The sequence below is a fragment of the Rattus norvegicus genome, chromosome 12 (assembly GCF_021556685.1).
Source record: "Rattus norvegicus strain SHRSP/BbbUtx chromosome 12, alternate assembly SHRSP_T2T, whole genome shotgun sequence".
NCBI lineage: Eukaryota > Metazoa > Chordata > Mammalia > Rodentia > Muridae > Rattus > Rattus norvegicus.
In genome coordinates, this window is record NC_141545.1 from 1715351 (window position 1) to 1726190 (window position 10840).

Sequence of the window (10840 nt, forward strand, 5' to 3'; positions counted from 1 at the left end):
ATAGCTAGGACTTCAAGTGCCATATTGAAAAAGTAGAGAGAGAGTGGGCTGCCTTGTCTAGTCCCTGATTTTAGAAAACCTGATTTTCCTTCAAGTTTTCTCAATTTAGTTTGATGTTAGTTACTGGATTGCTGTATTTTGCTTTTACTATGTCTAGATATAGGCCTTGAATTCCTGATCTATCCAGGACTTTATTCATGAAAGGGTATTGAATTTTGTCAAATGATTTCTCAGCATCTAATGAAATGATCATGGGTTTTTTCCATTGAGTTTGTTTACATGGTGTATTTCGTTGATGGATTTCCGTATATTAAAACATTGCTGCATCCCTGTGATGAGGCCTACTTGATCAAGATGGATGATCGTTTTGATGTGTCCTTGGATTCAGTTTGCAAGAATTTTATTGAGCATTTTTGCATCAATATTCATAAAGGAAATTGGTCTGAAGTTCTTTATCTTTGTTGTATCTTTGTGTGGTTTAGGTGTAAGAGTAGTTGTGGCTTCAAGAAGGGACTTGGTAGTGCTCTGTCTGTTTCTGTATTGTGGAATAGTTGGCACAGTATTGGTATGAAGTCTTCCATGAAGGTCTAATAGAATTCTGCACTAAACCAATCTGGTCCTGGGCTCTTTTTGGATGGGAGACTTTTAATAACTGCTTCTATTTCCTTAGGAGTTATGGGGTTTTTCCATGGTTTATTTGTTCCTGATTTAACTTTGGTATCTGGTATCGGTCTAGAAAATTGTTCATTTCTTCCACAATTTCCAGTTGTGTTGAATATAGGTTTTTGTAGTACAATCTGATGAGTGTATTTAATTTCCTCAGATTCTGTTGTTATGACTCCCTCTTCAGACGTCATTTTATTAATTGGCATACACTCTCTGTGACCTCAGGTTAGTCTGCCAAAGGGTTTATCTATCTTATTGATTTTCTCAAAGAACCAGCTCCGGGTTTTGTTGACTCTTTGTAGAGACCTTTTTGTTTCTTCTTGGTTGATTTCAGCCCTGAGTTTGATTATTCCCTGCCTTCTACTGCTCTTGGGTTTATTTAATGCATGTTCTAGAGCTTTTAGGTGTGCTGTCAAGCTGCTGACATATGTTCTCTCCTGTTTCTTTTTGCAGGCACTCAGGGCTATGAGAGTTCCTCTCAGTGCTGCTTTCATTTTGTCCCATAAGTTTGGGTATATTGTATCTTCATTTTCACTAAATTCTAAGAAGTCTTTAATTTCTTTCTTATTTCTTCAATGACTAAGTTGACATTGAGTTCATCTTCCATGTATATATGGGCTTTCTGTCATTTTTGTTGTTATTGACGACCAGCCTTAGTCCATTGTTATCTGATAGGATGAATGAGATTACTTTTATCTTCCTGTATCTGTTGAGGCCTGTTTTGTGACCGATTATATGGTCAATTTTGGAGAAGGTACCATGAGGTGATGAGAAGAAGGTATATACTTTGGTTTTAGGGTGGAATGTTCTATAAATATCTGTTCAATCCATTTGTTTCATAACTTCTGTTAGTTTCTCTATGTCTCTGGTTAATTTCTGTTTCCCCGAACTGTCCATTGATGAAAGTGGGGTGTAGAACTATTATTGTTTGAGGTGCAATGTGTGATTTGAGCTTTAGTAAGGTTTCTCATGGTTTAGGGACACAACTGCTATACAACTGACAACTATAGTAATCACCCAGAACATCTGCACAAAGCCCATGACGGTAGGCCACATGAGGATGAGTGGCTTTCAAAGTTCATCACGATTTTTGGTAAGATCTTCCTTGTAATTGATGGCTTGACTTCCCACAAACATGTTCCAGTTTTGTAGAATCTCCTCCTTGGTTAGCATCTCATCCTTGTTTTTATCTGACTCATACACCAGACGCCGGGCCTCAGCCCCTGCATGGTCATAGTTGTGAGGGAGGATTCAGTGGTGAATCTCATCCTTGTCCAGCTTCCCATCCTTGTTCAGATCTGGGAAATCAATGAACTGCTCCCATTTGGACAAAACCCAGTCTGGCTCAGGGGCATTGTCCTCGTGGGAAAAACATGTCCACAATATACTCATCCTGGTCCACAAGTCCTTCCCTGTTCTTGTCGATATCCTCCAGGGTTTCCAGAACTACAATCTCCTTCATATGTTTCAACTCCTCTGGGTTCAGAAAGCAATGAATCCCTCTCGAGTAGCTGTAAGGTTGCTGTCAATGTCTGAAGCCTTAAACCTCCTCTCATCTCATGGAGGCATTTTTTTAAAGGTGTGAAGATCAGAGCTATCTTGGGATTCAGCAAGGTTTCCCAGGTAGTAGCCAAAAGTAGACTGCTTGTATTCTTCCCAGGAGATCTTTTCGTATATGTCCCTATCATAATCCTTCCAGAGTTTAGCCACATTATGGTAGATGTATCTTTTTTGTACCTGTTTGATCCAAACTTTCAGCTGCTCAGTAGTAACAAGGCTGCCTCCATCACTGTCAATTGAATCAACAATTTTCCCCAGCCTCTCCTTGCTCTCATCCAGGCTTAGCTATCAAAGGTCTTGGAGTTCTCCTTGCCCAGGAAGACCTCATGATCGTACAGGAAGCTGTGCTTGTCCTCTGGTGGCCACTGGCCCAGCTCTGAATCGGGACAAACTATGTGCTCCTTGCTCATCATGCTCTTGGCCCTGAACACCAGCACCAGTGCCAGCAGCAGCCCATGGAGAGTCCCGGGATGACACCTGGCACCAGAGTCACGAACAAAGGGAGGCAGCAGGGAAGTAGGGGGCTAGCAGCACCTTATCCGCTGTCCCCTACCCACAGAGGGCTTTTGTTACATTTCAAATGTTATCAATTTTGCTGGTTTCCCATCCATAAAACCCCTTATAACACCCCTTTCCCCTTTCTACTATGAGGGTGTTACCACACCCACCCAACCACCCAGGCCTACCTGCCTCCCTGTTCTGATTTTCCCCTACACGGGGGCATCAAGCCTTGATAAGACCAAGGGCTTCTCCTCCCATTGGTGCCCAACAAGGCCATCCTCTTCTACATATGCAGCTATAGTCATGGGTCTGTCCATGTGTACTCTTTGGATGACGGTGTCAGCCCTGGGAGCTCTGGGTGTTCCTTATTGTTGTTCTTATGGGGCTGTAAACCCCTTAAGCTCCCTCAATCCTTTCTCTTACTCCTCCATTGAGGACCCTGTTCTCAGCTAAGTGGTGGGCTGTAAGCATCTGCCTCTGTATTTGTCATGCTCTTTAGTCTACTTTTTTGAACAGATCACCACAGAAGAACAAAGATGTATTGTCTTGGAGTGATGTTGTATCGACAAATAGATGATTTCTTACTTCTTAATGATGATTGTAAAAGAATTCCTAAAATTAGATTAGTAATTCAAAGCCCGTTTATAATAGGACTGCTCTTATGTTCTCTCTGATAATCAAAATTGCATTGAAAACTCTGCCATTCTTAAAGTGTCATGAGTAAATTGCTTCTGCAATACCAAGCGGGCATCTCCAAATTAGAGCCCATTCTAAGAGCGTATAAACCAATTAACCAAAGTTCATAAAAAGAGAATTAATGACTTACTATAGGTGCAAGGACCGAACATAAAAAATTGACTGGATTTGCCTATAGGTAATTTCACTTACTCTTTTCTCACAAAAATTACAGTTTTTACTCTCCACGAACCTGTAGAGCCAGTGACAGATGATGACAGTTTATCCTGATAATTACTCTTAATGGATATGCATGTAAATATTCTCTGTTGTCAACTTATTATTCAACTTATGATTTGAATTCGTGTGCAAACTTGTGGTGAACTTTTTACCATGTGATGATGTATTCCGAAAGATATACAAATGCTGAGGACAAAGAGAGAGAAAGCTTTTTACACAGAACTGAACCGAACAGGACAGAACTCAAGAAGAACTTAGAAATAAAGGCATAGCGTTGAGAATAAGGCCTTGAGAGTAAGGAAATTATTGTGACATAAGAGCAAGAGGAAAGGAGATAAGAAGAGTGCAAAGAGAACTTTTTAAGCGAACTTTTTGGAGGCAAACTTTTGTACAAACTTTTAGGAAAACTGAAGAACTTATATATAAATGTTAAAATCACTGCTCATCAGCCTTCAGCGAGGCTCACTGGCTAGCCTCTGCTCTTCAGTCAGGCTCAATGGCTAGCCTCTGCTCTTCAGCCTTCAGCGAGGCTCACTGGCTAGCCTCTGCTCTTCAGTCATGCTCACTGGCTAGCCTTTGCTCTTCAGCTAGGCTCACTGTCTAGCCTTTGCTCTTCAGCTAGGCTCACTGGCTAGCCTTTGATCTTCAGCTGGGCTCACTGCCTAGCCTCTCCTCTTCACCTGGGCTCAGTGGTCTATGGGGTCCTAGCACATTGCTTAACCATCTGCTCATGACTGCCTGACCACACTGACCACCTGACCGCACTTATTTCTTAAAGCCATTCTCTAGAAAGAGCACAAGAAACCAAAGAGAAACACCACCGGGACCTTTTCCCATGGGCTCCGCTTAACCTTAAGTACTTTTGTTACTGCTTTAAAAAAGTGAAATACAATTTCTGCTATTCATATGGCCAAGAGTATTCATATGGCCATGCAGTAGTCGTTGCTTTATGGAATTTGGTGCTAAATCAAAAGATTCCTTTATTCTATTACAATGTTATCTGTATGTTGTACGATGTATCTTTAGAAAACACAACACTAAATTCCTAAAATTTACATATTTTAAAGACATCAGCTCATGGAGAAACATAACTGCTTACCTATCTAGACTGACCTTTTTCGCTATATTGCAGGTATAATCAAGTTTCTACACTACTTCCATGATTTTCAAGAAGGCTTAAGACAAAAATAACTTGAACATAATGGCCAGAAAGGGGATTCTGTCAAGTTGTCTTATGTGGGACAAGATACCAAGATATGACTGGTAAACCTAAAATCACCTGTTCCCAAAACTAACAGAACTTATAGAAAATACATACTTTCTTACCATTCCTCTGCCCTGATGGTTAAGTGATTTATTGAGCACCTACTATGATCTTAGCACTGTGCATCTAAGGGTGAAATGGTGAATAAAAAACTTAATAAAAACATAACTTTGAAACTCAGATTCCATACAAGCAACACTACAATTTCTTAACTGGTGATTTCTGAAAATTTCATCATTTTTTACATGGGCTTCAACAGTAATGATACTCAGTCTCGATTTTGTTAGTCGCAAATATGCAAGTCACACTTCTTTCTTGGCTCCCACAACTGTCAACGGGAACAACACTGTCACTGTCCATTGTGCTTCCCTATCAATCCTGCTATGGATGGTATAAATTCGAGTCTTTTAAATGCGAATTCAGGCCACCAAAAATCCTTGAGGGCAAATTACACAAACCAGTATATTCTCTAAAACATTCACATAGGATTTTACTGATATCACAATGCAAATTCACCAAAAATATTTAACCAATAAAAGCAGAAATATTGAATAGGTCTACAAATAGGATCAATAATCATATATACTTGAAAACAACTATCATGGAAACAAAGGATGTAATAGGAGATAAGATACATCACTAAAAGCTACACAAGCAGCAAAAAAGACACTACATTTCTTGGTTTAAAAGTTAGGTGATGGGGGTTGGGGATTTAGCTCAGTGGTAGAGCGCTTGCCTAGCAAGCGCAAGGCCCTGGGTTCGGTCCCCAGCTCCGAAAAAAAAAAAAAAAAGAAAAAAAAAAGTTAGGTGATACACTTGATCTTTAAAGACAGGCAATGAACTTGATCTTGAAGCTCTCCAACTGTGCCCTGTCCGCATAGAAACTGAAGCAGTAGATGACAAGGCTAGATGCAGTTTTACAATGGCCTCTTTTTTTTTTTTTTTTTTGTACAATATACTTACTTATACGTTAGACAATGCAGCTGTCTTCAAACACACCAGAAGAGGGCATCAGATCTCATTACAGATGGTTGTGAGCCACCATGTGGTTGCTGGGATTTGAACTCAGGACCTCTGGAAGAACACTTGGTGCTCTTAACCACTGAGCCATCTCTCCAGCCCTCACAACGGCCTCTTACACAGCATCAAAGTGCTCTACTTCACTAGATGGATAACAGAGAAACGTTCACAGTTCCTGAGCACTTCTTAGTTCAAATACCTCCAGTGCCAACTCTGTGCTTGTTGGCACATTCTGACCTGTATCCTAATTGTTGTCAGCCACAAAAAGGACGGGTTAGCACCACACAGTATTCACTGCCCTGTTCTAAAAACCCTTTCGATTCTGAAAAAGCAACATTCCATGCTTTCTCCATAGTTGAGGAAGCCAAATGGTTGGTCTGGCTCAAGGCTTTACTTTTCTTAGCTTATCAACTTTCTTTTTCCACTTCTTGTCACAGGGAATATTTTTTTATGCTGCAACTACACGGCAATATTTGAACGAAACCACCATAAACTCTGGGTGTCACCTCCTGAAATTTAAAATTCACATAACAATTCGTGGCCTTCTAAACAGCACCATGGAAAATAAACGAAAACAAGCAAAACCATTCCAAAGGCACTTGCTGATCTGGAGGCCTGCTCAGAGCAGGTAGGGGAAGAATTAAATTATGCGGAGCTGTAATCTCTCAGAGCTTTGCAGGCTAAAAAAGAGGGAATCTCTGTTTCTGTTCCCTTTCTCCAAGTAATTGAAGGAGGGGTATTTTACATCCTCCCAATACAATCCCTTGCAAGGCGCAACCAATTACAAATAATATATATATATTCATTGCCTGAGGTTTTAAGAAAATATATTCCCACGATCCCCGATTCCCGTTCTTTAACATACAATAGAAACTTTACATGGAGGGCGCCACCAGGCTAAGCTGCCTCTGAAAACCCTGTCCTGCCCTGGGAGGTACAAGGCCATTTAATTCAAGTCAATCTAGAGAGAGGTGAGAGCCCCAAGTTGCTCTGGGGATGCCAGAGCACAGCTCTCATGCACACTCCAAATCACCTGTCCATTCTTTCTCAATGCCATGGGCTTTGCAATCCCTGCTTCAGCTCTCCAAACATCCCTGAATCCTAGCTTCCCCTACCCAATGGGCTCACTTTGCAACGCCTCCTTCTGGCACTGCTTCCCCGGGGCTGGGAGAGTGACTTCAAGAATGCCCGCGGGTCTCCTACCTACATTGATGCTGCTGCTCTGGCAGCTTGCTGTCCCTGGGGACCAGACCTGCGGCAAGGCTAGGGGTCTGTGCGAGTGCCATGCCTCGAGGTACCCTGGCAGGACTGGCCCGGGCTACGTCCCTGGACACTCCGAGGCTGAGGTCACCATTGGAAACCCCGCCACAGTCAAAGCGCGCCGGACAGTGGCACAGGTGACCCCCAGCGCCGCTACCACCCCCTTACCTGGCTGCTTCTTCCACTTTTTCTTTTCTTGTTTTCTTTCTCTTTTTGATCGCGATGTGGCGCCTGCAAAGAGCTCGCCTCCACCAAGGAGGACATCATGCAGGCAGAATCACCTCTTTGGCCTGCGGCGATCGGAGAGGGAGAGAAAGTTTAGTCACTCTCAGCGGCGACCCCACTGCTGGCACATGTGAAAGAAAAACACGCCCAAGCACACGCGCCACTGCAGTCGCCAAAAATACCGCGCGCGCCGCTTCCCGTCAGGCCCTGCGCTCACCTACGAATTCCCAGTGCCTTAAGGTACCACGCTCATTGAAGAGCTCTGTGTGCCCTCAGTCCAGGCTCATGCTCGGTGGAGCCGGGGTGGGGAGGATACATGCAGCCACTCCGCAACACGGGCAACGCGGGGAGGCGCGTAACGCGGAGGTCCGGGCTCCACCAAGGCCCCTCAGTCCCCTCTCGTGGCTCTTCGGAGGCTCAGGCACACCATGATCTGCCCGCGCCATCGCCTGGTGAGCTGCACGCTGCCCCCTACAGGCTGCGGTGACCTGTTCAGGCTCCAGTGTGAGCATTGGGATTGTGTTTGACACTCTCCTAAACCGGCTCAGCAGGGCACAAGCCACCCCCACCTGTCCTCACCTGAAGGCATCCTGAGGGGGCAGCTAGCTCACATCCCACAGGCAGGCCGCAGGGCACCGGGCCATGGTCTTCGTTCTGCACCTTGTTGCCAGCCCCCCACTCACAACCCGGTCCCTTCCATCCTGCTCCCACTGAACTTCCTCAGTGGAGCAAACCCATTTCACATACAGAAATCAATTCCTTATATGTCCCTGGACTGCTAAACCCAACAGGACAGAATGAAGGGGTCTTCCTGTAGGAGTTCTCTAAAAGTGATGTTTTCACTAATCACCTAAAGGATCCTGCCACTCCTGTAGTGGACTCTAATCTTCTGCATTTACATGTCAATTAAAAAAATTGATGTAGCCAACAAAGATTCTTCAACCCTTTCACTGAGAGCTCTGAACTGAGTAGTGGCATCCTGAGAGTCATACACCCAGAATGGGTTGTTGTCTTAGTTGTTTGTTTGTTTGGTTGTTGTTTATGGACCTACTGTCTAATTCACAAATGCCCTCCAAAATGAACACTTGTCTAGTTCACTCTAAATTCCCAACAGATCGTATCAGGGAGATTTCGTTGAAATAAACTTGGGATTTAAATTAAAACCTTCCCCAAAGCATCTTGGCATATCTATAACTAATGATGCCAGAGACCCAAGACCTGTACCAGGTTCTGATTGATCCCTGACCTAAGTACTTGTCTCCCACAAACTCCTGCTCACATGTGGGTTGGAAAGATACTGGCTCCACAGGCAGCCAACGGTTTGGTACCTTGATATGGTGACAGGAAGAGGCATGTTCTTGGAACATGCAATTCTTGGCTCGCAACCGGATTTTTAAGCTCAGTTAAGAGGTTTTTTTCCTTACAAACAATAGAGTAAGCAAGTATTTCTCCTCCTTCATGCCTATGCCTCTTCAGTTACTACGGGATTTCCATCACGCCTGTTCTGTGAGGAATGGTGTTCAAGAGATTGTAAATAGTATGCCAAAATTTTTGTTGAAGTGTTTTCATGGCATTGTAAATTTCATAGAAGTTAGAGTTCTTTGCACATCCACTTATCCATCCATATTGACCTATAAAACATTTTAGTCTTCTACTACAGAGTCAACTAACTGGGACTCACAGAGATTGAACCAGCAAACAAAGAGCATGCTGGGAGCTAGACCTAGGCCTCCTACACATAGTAGCAGATGTGCTAATTGGACTTCATGTGGGTCCCCTAACAATTGGAGTAGAGATTGTTGCCAACTATGTTGCCTGCTATTGGTTCTTCTTCCCCTAACTGGACGGCCTGTTTGTGCCTCGGTGGGAGAGGATGCACTTAGTCTTGTTATGAATGGATGTTCCAGGGTGTGGCAGTACCCAAGTGGGACTTCCCCTTCTCTAAGAAGAAGGGAGGAGGAGGAAGTAGTGGGGGAAGGATTTGTAAGTGTTGAACTGGGAGGAGAAGAGGGATGAGGGGCTTATTGGGATGTAAGGTGGAAAAAAAAAGAAACAAGGAAAAAAAAACAAGAATCCCTAAAAAATAAAAACTGCTTTAGTCTTCTAAATCTAAGCTGCTGATTCCAAAGAGGGAGAACTAGAACCCTGAGAGAAACAGATGATCTCTTTGAAAAAGAGAGGTGCCTGTTTAGCAAACAGAGACTGTCTTAGAGAAGTGCACTCATCAATTCTGAAAGGCAGGTTGGTGTAACAAGGATCACAGGTTAGGAATATTCCCAGGATGAAAATGAAAGAACATATAAGAACTAGGGCCTTCCTTGTGCAGCCAGCTCAGTCATCGAATGCAGGCAAGAACAGAACAGCAGAGAGGACTGAAAGGTGTATTAGTGGTCCTCCTGGCATGTGCGGCTGATTCCAAGCCTCAGGTAAGAGGCTTGAATTCTAAGAATTCAAGAATCCTAAGAACATCTAAGATTTCTGGGGTGAATAGGGCATCAGAGAGTAGTTCACATCCAGGTTGTCCGCAAAGCATGCTTATGTCCCTCTGAGCTGACACCACTCCCTTGTGACAGAAGGAAAAACAGCATAGCAAGAGCAGGCACACATTTGTTCCCATTTCACAGACAAGATGCTAAAGCATAATTGAAATTATGCAGCTCTTCTTGAGCCAACCCCGTTTATGTCACGACTGATCAATTTCAAGGACGCAATCCACTAAAGTACAGGTCAATAGAATGGGTAGTTGTAGACAGGACCATCGTTTCCAGAACAGTCCCACAACAGTCACCTGGATAGTTAATACCTTAACCAGAGCACTGAGGTTTGGAGAATGCCCATCTTCTTGTTCTTTCCCCATTTTCCTCCCTGGAACAACAGGACAACAAGATACTTCCAAATATCCAGGAACCATCACCATCTTGGTAAGCTCGAGGCTCGTCCATGTAGCTCAGCAAAGAAGCAGTGAGTTTGTATCAGGCACCTGGTTTCGTTTAAAGGTTTCTCAGAGTCTCCTCTCTTAACTCACACAAATACACATGTGCTGTTACTGCTCTTTCCCCATTTTATGGAGAGAAATAAGTAGTCAGGATGATGAGTGTCCTGACAAAGAAGTGAGATCTCTCTTACACTATGATGTAGCTTAAACCCCACCCTACTCTACAAAAGACATCTCCAATCTCTGAACTGCACAGAGAAGACTCAGCTGCCTCCTCCACTCCTCCTGTATTTAAAGGAGTGTGAGTCTTGAACCTCCAGGATGATGGTGGGATGTAATTAAGGCAGAAGGATTCTGGAAGAAAAAGATTAAAACCAGAGCTTCCTTTTACTCCAGCTGCTCCAAACTAAAGAACTGGTGGGGCTTGAGCTCGGTCCCATCTGGTGGACACCTGACCTCAAGCTCCTCTGGAAGCAACAAGGGAACATTTGAGA

General features: G+C 43.6%; 1 pseudogene; it reads right to left on the reverse strand.

Annotated features, from left to right (window-relative positions):
- Positions 1-1673: 1673 nt before the first annotated feature.
- On the reverse strand, positions 1674-7857 carry LOC148001932 (reticulocalbin-1 pseudogene; annotated as a pseudogene).
- Positions 7858-10840: the final 2983 nt, after the last annotated feature.